General features: G+C 37.4%; 1 long non-coding RNA gene across 1 annotated transcript; it reads left to right on the top strand.

The window, feature by feature from the left end:
• The first annotated feature begins 329 nt into the window (after window positions 1-329).
• LOC135834542 (uncharacterized) lies at window positions 330-6,488 on the top strand. Its single transcript, XR_010556690.1, has 3 exons — window positions 330-807; window positions 6,171-6,303; window positions 6,375-6,488. It is a non-coding gene; the product is annotated as an uncharacterized LOC135834542 (long non-coding RNA).
• Window positions 6,489-6,966: the final 478 nt, after the last annotated feature.

Genomic DNA, 6,966 nt, shown 5'->3' with positions numbered 1-6,966 from the left:
TTCTCCTAATTGTATTTTGGTTTATGAACAGCAGACTGACCAAAGGTTGTTGACCTATTCACAAAGTGGCCTGCACGAAGGAGACGAAATCAACGGACAGTTGGACCAGTGTGCCTCCTCACCATTATTGAAAGGTAATTAGATAGTTTCGTACTGAGATAACTAATATTACTAAATACAACTAAATAAATAAGTAGGTACTTTAGAGTAGAATTAGTATAGAGAGAGGAAAAGAAAAGAAAGATAGAGATAAAAATAATATGTAAGATTTAGATTGATTTGAAGGAGAGAGATTGTTAACGGTTCTCAAAAAAAAGAAAAAAAAATATTGAGATAAATAGTTCAACTATTGAGAAAGAGAGAAAGAAAGATAGAGAAAGAATAATAATCATTCGAAAAAGAGAAAAGAAGTGAAAATAAAGAAGGGTCAAGAGACATTATATGAGAGAAAGATGAAGAAAGCGAGAAGTATTTATGCTAGGTTTACATTGTTGCCTATCTTATATTTATAAGGTACAATTGACACGTCAGTTTTTCATATAGAGTAGTTTTGCAGCTTATAGTTTAATATTAGTATTTATATTTTAAAATAGATAGGAATATGTTGATCGTCCGCATATAATTGATTCAAATGCTTTATTGCTTTTATGTTTCACGCTGGAGGAAATACATGGTTCATTGTGTCAATTTTCATCGGAGGAGGTAGATGGATCATTGTGCTACGTCTCACTGGAGTCAGTTCAGTCGCATGTAGCATTGCAGTCAATTGGTCAAAATGTCATGGCGCTATGGGAGTGAAAACATAAGGTAAGTTTTGTATATTTTAACATATTACATACTTGTCTTTTTTGGGGTATATAATTTTGGAAAGAGAAAATTATTCAAAAAAAATCTAATTTTGTTTGTTTTGGATGCTAAATGTATGAAGAGAAAAAGTAAACTTTTGAGATTTCGATGCAAAATCAAACTTGATCAAACTATAAAATTCGCTAGAGAGATTGATTTTTTGGGGTAAATTTGTTAGGAAGTATCGAAAGATTTTAGTAATTATTGGAGCTTTATTACTTGTTTTTCCGATGAGTGGCTTTTAGTCTCTAGAGACTAAAACCATTACCGTTTTTCTGGACTGGCATATTTCTTGTTTTGGCTGTAATTTGTATCTAAAAAGAAAAGACTTGATTATCTTGCAGTATAGCGATGGTATAATTGTAGTCAAAAAACACAAGTACAAAACAAAACGTAATATTTCAAAAAATAATAAAGATCAATAAATTAGCCGATATCTGTAAGGTAAATACGTTGATATTTAAAGGGACAATCAATATATCACTAAACGTCTAGAAATAAATAAATTATAACACTAATTATCCTACAAAATTCACGATTATCGTCATAAGTACAAAATTAAATAATTGAGAAAAAATGATAGGGGTACAAAATACTAAATTTTTGTACAAAATAACTTAGTTATTTTAAAGTAAATTATTCCTAATGGTTTCTAGATACGAGAGAATAATCAAACAATGTCTTTTTCGAAAATAAATTAAAGATGATACGAAAATTAAAAAAAATAATACGGATAGGGTATTAAATTCCATCATAAACGACATAGGGAGTATATTGTGAAAGCACGAAAGGGAAACATAAAATGAAGGGTTCGTTTTCGTCGATTTTCATAAGTTGTCATTTTTTCGCTGGTAGCCAGCGTCTTCAGGATATTCGTCATCGGATTTTTCGCTTTCTGAACCATATTCTACCGCTGTTTCAGCATAAAATTGCGCGTATCGTTCTTCATCTTCCTCTTTTACTGCTTCATCGAGAAATCGATCGTTATTGGATTCTGTATCGACGTTTTCGCATTTTATAAATGCAATGTCTTCGAAGTATGGGAAGGGATTTGTGGTATCGCTGGGTGAATGTTGGTTCGTATGTGAAGTCGAAGGTGTTTCTGGCTGTAGAGCTGGGAATTCGGCTTTGTGCGATGGTGACGTTATCGCTAACTTTGCAATCTTCGCTTGAACTTGTTTTTCTTCAGATTTTCGCTTATCAGCCAGTTTTTTCTCTGTAAGCTGTAGATGCGCTATTTGATTTGAAAATTTTGCAGCGTTTCTTCGTTTAATTTTGTCAGACGTAGACGTAGAACTACGTTCTGTATTTTTAGGTTCGAAATTATCCGTCGTATCCATATCCTCGACCGAAGAAGTCGCAGACTTAGAGCTTGAATTATTGATTGTCGCTTCGGAGTTTTCGGATGTAAAATCGTTCGTCGATGTATAATTTTGATCGGTAATCATCTGTTCAACCGTCTCTGTTGTAGCCGTAGACGTAGTACTCGGTTTTGGATTATTTTCGAAAGCTTCGGACGATGATAGAATCGGGGAAGTAACGTTCGACGTATTAGTAATTTCTTCAGATGATGATTGATTTTGAGATTTAGAACTCAACACTTGATCTTTATCGGGAGGTGTTTGTGATGACGAAACCGTAGACGTGGAACTCGGTTCATTTGTTTTTTCTCCGTTGGACGATGATGGTTGGGATTGGGAATTTCTAAATTCTTCTACTATCGCTTGAATCGTCTGCTCCTGAGTTTCCATTGGCGTATCCTTTACCTTCTTTTTTAGTTCGGGAATAAAACGGCTCTTTAGGGTTCCAAATATTGGGGTATATTCTGAATTATCGTAGTAAGGTCCTATCTCATCGAAGTGGGCTTGACGTGAGTGTAGCTCGGAGAAATGATCGTCTATTCGGATCACGAGACCATTAAAATTTTCTATCCAATGACGATCAAGAGCAGCACGAATACGGTGGAAAGTTGCTCGATCAAATGACGGGTGGGGGATGAGAGGGACGATGATTGCTTCTCGCACCTTCAATTTGTTCAAGACGCTTCCTAATAATCGTAGGGTCTCCTTGAATTCCTCCTCCGGCGTTCTCTGTAATATATTAGCGTGACCGATGCTTATCATTATACGTCTTGGTAGGATTGTCCAAGAATCTAAGTATTCCATCAGGTCCTCGAGCAACAGGTCCCTTCGGTATAGGTCGCGATCCAGTATACCAGCGAAAGGTCGATTAATTTCCAAAATTCTGGCTAACGCTTCAACGTGCCCGTCTCCGACCATTAATATATCAAACGTGAAGTATACGCTTCGGTAAATTTTTGGCTCGTGCTCGTATCCCGCTGCGGTGAAATACTTGGGGTAGGAATTAAGGGGGTAAAATGGCTGGATTTCATTAGAGCTGGTATGCCATCTCAGCCAATATCTACGGTGGTGACTCGCTTTGTTGGCGCTCGTACCCTTAAGCTGTTCAAGCGGTAGAGATCGTTCTTCGGCTTGAGTGTGTTTTAAGATTGAAGGTCCTTTTTTGGGAAATCTCGGTTCACTTGATGACCGGTGTACGTGTGGTTGGTTGTACGTAGCTGAGTTGTTCGTGGTCATAGCACCTGAGCGACGATGGTTTATATGATTTCGTAGATCGAACGTAGGGTTGCCGGTATGTTGGTTCCTGAACGATATCGTTCTAGAACGATTATCAATGTCCGTGATGATCGGAGCTGGTGGAAAAATGCTTGATTGAACCATAAATGGTCTTCCATCTGTAGTATATTCAATATGGAACGTAGAGGCCGTGCGTATCGGGAAGTACGTCGGATTTCGCGGTGCCGAAAAATAGTTACCATTTACAGGTACGAAGTCGTTTGTTAGGTTGGAACGGGGTTTATATAGTGTCGCTGGGTTTCGCTCTTGATAAGGTTCAGCCACGTCACCTCGATGCTGTAGCACTAATTTATATCGTGCCTTAATTTCTTTATTTTCGACCGCTAACAACGCCATGCGATGTTTGAAAATCGCCATCTCGTCTTCTCGCTTGCGTGTCTCGTAGTCTTCGAGTTTAGGATTCGAGGATGAGGAAGGACTTCTTCTTACTTGGGCTACATCGCCCATGGACAGTTTCTTAACGCAGCGGGGATGTGCGCAGGGAGTCACTGTTTGATTTCGCTTATTTCTTTCCGTTCTCCCTCTCATTATAGCTGCTAGGCAGCGGTGATGATAGAGGTGCTGGCATTGCGAGATGTAAGTCGGGTTTTCTTCATTAAACGGCACTACTGTCAAATGGCAGTAGTCACATCTTTCTGCAGCCATAGTGCCGGAAAAAACCTGTATTTGTCAGAAAATGAAAAAGAAATTTTTTGAAATGATGAACTCTAGAGTGTCTATTTTATATCTATAGGGTAATTTGTATATAAAGGAATATTCGAAGAAAAGTTCATACCTCTTTTCGTCGCTATATTACGTCGGTAATTTTCATAGAGTTACATTCAATATTATAAAATCGTACAATATTCAAAGCTACTACATTCGAAAGGAACACTCTTTTAGAACGGTTATCAGTGAATGTGTTTTGAAAAATTTTGAAATGATATTTTGTTTATGTTTTTTGGTTTGGTAGGATTGTGCAGTATAGCCAATCCGTACGCGCGTGTGTCCTATGAACCGTAACCGTAACGTAACGAGTTGCTCATGCAACAAGTATCTGTGCATCAACAGCTGATTAGTTTTGGTTGGAAAAATGCCGAATTCGAATTTTTTACATTAATCATGGCCGAAAGTATTATTTTTGCTGTTTGTAGTGTTGTTACTTTTTTATTTTCGTGTAGCCGAATGAATGATTGTGTACGAACTTTAATAATATTACGCAGAGATGTTACAGTATACTTGAGTTTTGTACGTGTTAACGAAATAATACTAAGATCAGTGATAATCTCGTCTATATTTTCAAGTATCACGAGGGAAAGATACACAAACGTAACAACAATAGAAAAAATGTCATGTGTAAGTAAAGTATTAGGTATTCTTTTACGTAACTAAATTTACACAGTCGTTCTGTATACCATTTTTGTTATTCATTTCTTATGCTCTATGGCTAAATACAAAAAAAATTTACAAAACTAAAACAAAAATGCAGGAAACAAAAAAAAATATAAGAAAAGGCATGACTTAGTTCTATAACATGAACACAGAATGTATGGTTGAATCGATATACAGCGTCAGGTTCGTAATACGAGATAAAATACAGGAAGTCATATGATGCGTGTGATGAGTTTTTTACTTCGACACTTTCGATTCTCATTCTTTTCGAAACTGGTAGCTTTCATTGTTATTGTGCCGGATTTTCTGCTTCGACAGGTGGTTCGTACGGCCTTACGTTTGCTGCCGCAGCCGGAGGCATCCCCAGCGAGATTAGGAACGAGATTATGTGCTGGCGCTCCTGCCAGGTAGCATATAAAACGCCGTCGTTGACGGTATGAATACGGTAATACCTTATGCGTAAGACGTGCTCATCTCGTGCAAGACGCTGTACCGCGATGCCTGCAAACGTCAGGAGTGGAGGAGTGTCGTTATTTAAACCGGCGGCTACCATTTCCGGGTCCTCAAGTAAAGGTTCTTGATGTTGGATTACCTGGACATTGTTGTGCGCCAGGTTAAGGAGCAAATCCGCGGCTTGGTGCACATCCATGATCATCCCATTTTCTCCAATGTCGCCTTCCATCTCTTGTGCTAAGTTGTTCTGGTCATTCGGTAGGAAATTCGGTGGTAAAGGATCGAGTGGCGGCATTCTGGTTGTGTGTGGTGTAATCGAGTACTTGCAGGCAAATTTTTCGTATCACGTTAACCGCACTTGTCGCGAATGTTTATTACAAAGAAAATGATCCGCACTCTATATCGCGAATGTATATGTTAACGAAAAAATCCGCAGTCTATATTGCGAATTTGACTAATGTCGGTTCTAGTACCGGTGTTATGAACTCGAATTGAAAATAAGAAAAAATTAACGCGAAAAAATGGCGAATTATAAGCGAGGCTTTCTAACACGAATTGGCTTATACCAATGTACGACTATTACTGAGCTGAGAATATGAGAAGTCGACAACCAAATCACGACAAAGTCGAGACAAGAAGTCGCTTGATAAAAAAGAAAAAAAAATAAAATATCAAAAGATAGGTCCTTATCGCGAATTTCCTAGAATCGTATCCGTTCGGCTGGAGACGATCAAACGGGGGTGACGTAATTTTGGTACAATAATATTTTATTGCTTTGTTCGATGTTTTAACGATCGCCAAATTACTGCCTAGTTAACAATGTGTAATTTTTTGAATGTGCAGGTGTTCGATTTTTGGGGAAGAAAAATGCTTGTCGAAGATTTATGGTCATCCATCAAACAGTGGTCAAGTTTTCAGTGATGATATTGGCGACATAGATCGCAACATTTTCGACGTGGGATCAACCGGTTTTTTCGTGAGTATATTTTTGAGTATTATTTTTATCATGGATTATGAATATTTTAATTGATTTTTTCAATCCTACAGGGTGTCCAGAAATTATGGTTACAATCGATAAGGAGGAGAAAAAGAAATTCGGCTGATATGAAGAGCGGTCGTCATTCTAGAATTTTTGAGTTTGTGGGATAGGTTCGGAATGATTTTTACGAATGTATTCGTGTTTTCTAAAATTAACGACTGAAAGGTGAGTTACAATTTTTTACCAATATAGTACGATTGTTCCTGTTTAATTTTGATCATTTTTGTAATCTCTTTACCTATTTCAGGTACAATGTCAAGAGTCAAGTTGCGAAAAAGAATGACCTAGATCAATCGAGCTATCAAGATTTGTTTGAGACTACGGGAGCTTCCCATTATCCTGGAATTTTGGGAAAGTGGAATGGAGTTAACGACTAGGAGTGTATTCGTAACTATCATCGAGGGAAATTCTTGGATAACAAACAAGTGAGCTATAAATTTGGATTTTACGTGTGAATTCTATTCCTATCTATTTCGAATGGTTCCTAATTTGTAATGATTTTAGATTTCGAAATTTTGAACGATATGAAGATGGATCTAGATCCTAATTTGCAATTTCATTCATCGTGTGAAAAAGAATAAAAAGCTTCAGCGGTGTGTT

This window comes from Planococcus citri, chromosome 2 (assembly GCF_950023065.1).
Source record: "Planococcus citri chromosome 2, ihPlaCitr1.1, whole genome shotgun sequence".
NCBI lineage: Eukaryota > Metazoa > Arthropoda > Insecta > Hemiptera > Pseudococcidae > Planococcus > Planococcus citri.
This window is presented reverse-complemented; position numbering and strand designations above follow the sequence as displayed.